The following is a 3,138-nucleotide window of genomic DNA, read 5'->3' as shown; positions in this document are numbered from 1 at the left end:
TGTGATCTAGTAAGAACAATCGATTATTTCACCAAAAAAATATGAAAAAAAAAAAGAAAAACAATACATATACAACTGTTGAATAAGGGAAAAAAATGGAAAACGACTAAATTTTAGGAGTACCTGCGAAAGTTGAATTCAATTTCGGGAGGGAGAAATTAAATTTTTGCCAATTTAAAATTCAAAATCGGATAGAAGTATTGATTATAGGAGAAAAAGATGAAATATGAATAGGAGAGATAATATTGATTTGTATAAAATTATATACAAAATTAAAAAAAAGTTTTTATACTATTGGTTTAGGAATAGGTGGTGGATCCTATTAATTATAGCAAGAAAAAAAACTATAATTATAGAAAGTAAATAAATTAAATTATACCCTTATTATATAATTACTTGGGATGTTTGTCATCCCATATAATTTTCCCCTAAAAATATGCTTTTTTTTTTATATTGGTAAATAGATGAAAGAAAAAGTTTTTTGCTTGTGTCCGTGTAAAAGAAAAACTTTTACCTGATAAAATATTAGAAAAAATAATGTCAGCAAAGTATTATTTCCGAAAAATAAAAGTAGTTCTGATATATGAATCTCCCACTTATTGAGGTTAAATTAGTAATTACACTTAGCTGTTAGTGTATTTAGTTAGTTATCAAATTAATTAGTTAGTTAGGTTCAGAAAGTTAGTTACATTTTCTATTTTTTGTTTTTTATATAACCACTGTGCATTTTTCAGTTTTGGCACTCAATGAAAATAACACACACATTTTCAATGCTTCTTCTCTAATCAAGCTTTCATCCATGGAGGTTTTCAGCCTTCTTCAATCTTAACATGGTATCAGAGCAGGAACGTTTCTGATTTTTCTTGCTTCTTTCTTCTTCAATTTGCGCATCAGATCTTCATATTTCATCTTCTGTAAACTTTCGAATTTTTCCTTTGATACATAAATGGCAAATTCTGCCTCTATGAGCACTGGATTAGACAGTGTTCCTCCATCTGGGATTGATGCAGGAGTCACTTCTACATTCATCCCTCAGATAATCCTGGAGCAGTACTTGTACCAATCCTTTCAATGGTACTGGTTTTCATTCATGGCGTCGTAGTGTACTTCGTTCATTGTCAGTGAAGAACAAGCTAGTGTTCATCAATGGTGAGTGTAAGAGACCAGAGGTGAATCATTCCAGTTATCGTCAATGGGGGAGGTGTGATGATATGGTCACTTCATGGATTCTCAATTCTCTAGATCGAGATATTGCTGGTAGTGTTGAATATGTCAATGATGCTTTGGAATTGTGGACAGAACTGGAGGATCGATATGATTAGACAAATGGAGCAAAATTGTATCAAACTCAGAAGGAAATAAATGATCTTAATCAAGGTATTCTCGATATCACAACGTATTACACTCGTATGAAGAAACTTTGGGAGGAATTAAACAGTTTATGTGTTTCAAGTCAGTGTAGTTGTGTGTGTGTGTGTGGAGCTAAAGCCAATGTTCAGAAGGCAGAGCAAGACAGACGTTTGATTCAATTTCTGATGGGTTTAAATGTGGTATATGCTACGATTAGGGGAAGTATTTTGATGATGAATCCCTTACCATCCTTGGCACAAGCCTTTGCCTTACTGGTACAAGAGGAAAAACAACGAGAGTTTAAGCCAAATAATCAAATGTTTACTGAGAATAGTTCTCTAGCTGCAGTTTCATCAAGTTCAGGAGGTAGAAGTTTTCAAACAAATTATTCTACCTCCAACACAACACCAAGAGGAGGGCCTTTTTGTGATTTTTGTAGAAGGCCAGGACATGTTAGAGCTAAGTGTTACAAGTTGCATGGCTATCCATCTAATGACACAAATGGTTCTATTCGTGATCAGCACAATCCAAGGAACACAGTGCAAAACACATTTCCAAATCCAAGGCATAACAATAAAGGAAGAGGTGCATCAGCAAACTCTGTAAGACTATCCTGTGATGGAGATGCTAGTGGGCAGACAAAGGAATCAAGTTCAACCTCTTGTAATGATCCTCAAGGAAATGAGAATATCAGTATCACCAAGGAGCAATATGATCAAGTTTCTCACCTGCTGAATCAGTTTCAAAATGATGGAGTATGTGGATCTGTGAACTTTGCAGGTGCTTTTGCTTGTTCTTTTTCTCCTAATTATATTAAACTTTCATGTGAGTGTTTCAAAACAAGGACTGACCTATGGATTCTAGACTCAGGAGCTTCTCATCACATGACTTTTAACAAAAATAACCTTGTGAATACAGTAAATCTACCTTATCCTATGTTAGTCAGATTACCAAATGGATATAGAGTCAAAATCACAATGGTTGGTAATGTACATCTTACACCTAAAATCATCCTGTCAGGAGTATTGTATGCCCCCTCTTTCAAGTACAATTTAATCTCCATCAACTCTCTTGTAAACCATCTTCAATGCACTGTCTCTTTTTCTAATACTTCTTGTCTGTTGCAGGCCCCTTCACTGAAGAGGCCTCTGGAGATTGGTAAGATGCATGATGGTCTTTACTTCCTTTGCTCAGACTGCCTACAAAAGGATTCACATGCTCAATATCATTCCTCTTCTTTTTACCCTCTATCCAGTGATAAAGTACAATGTACATCTCTCTCATGTAACTCTCATTCAGATGCAATAAACTCTTCTCTTGTTGGTAATAAAGACAATGTTGCTGACAACTCTTTTAGTTCTGATTCTTTTCCTAATGATAGTGTGGATTTGTTGTGGCATTATAGACTTGGACATGTACCTTTTGTGAAGATGAAAAATATATCTTCCATACCAGTAAACTTCTCATCAAAACAACCTTTCTTCTGTCCTATATGCCCCATGGTAAGACAATCCAGGTTACCCTTTCCACCAAAAACTCACACCACTACTGGCATTTTTGAACTATTACATGTTGATATTTGGGGTCCATATCAAACACCAACTCATGACAACTTCAAGTATTTCATTACCTTAGTAGATGACTTTAGTAAATCTACCTGGACACATCTTCTAAGTAGTAAAAGCAATGCTTTCCATATCCTTAAAGCCTTTATACTCATGGTAGAGAACCAGTTCAACACCACTGTTAAAACCATCAGATCAGATAATGGTTTAGAATTCACTAGCA

This window comes from Solanum pennellii, chromosome 4 (assembly GCF_001406875.1).
Source record: "Solanum pennellii chromosome 4, SPENNV200".
NCBI lineage: Eukaryota > Viridiplantae > Streptophyta > Magnoliopsida > Solanales > Solanaceae > Solanum > Solanum pennellii.
Note: the sequence above shows the minus strand (reverse complement) of the source record.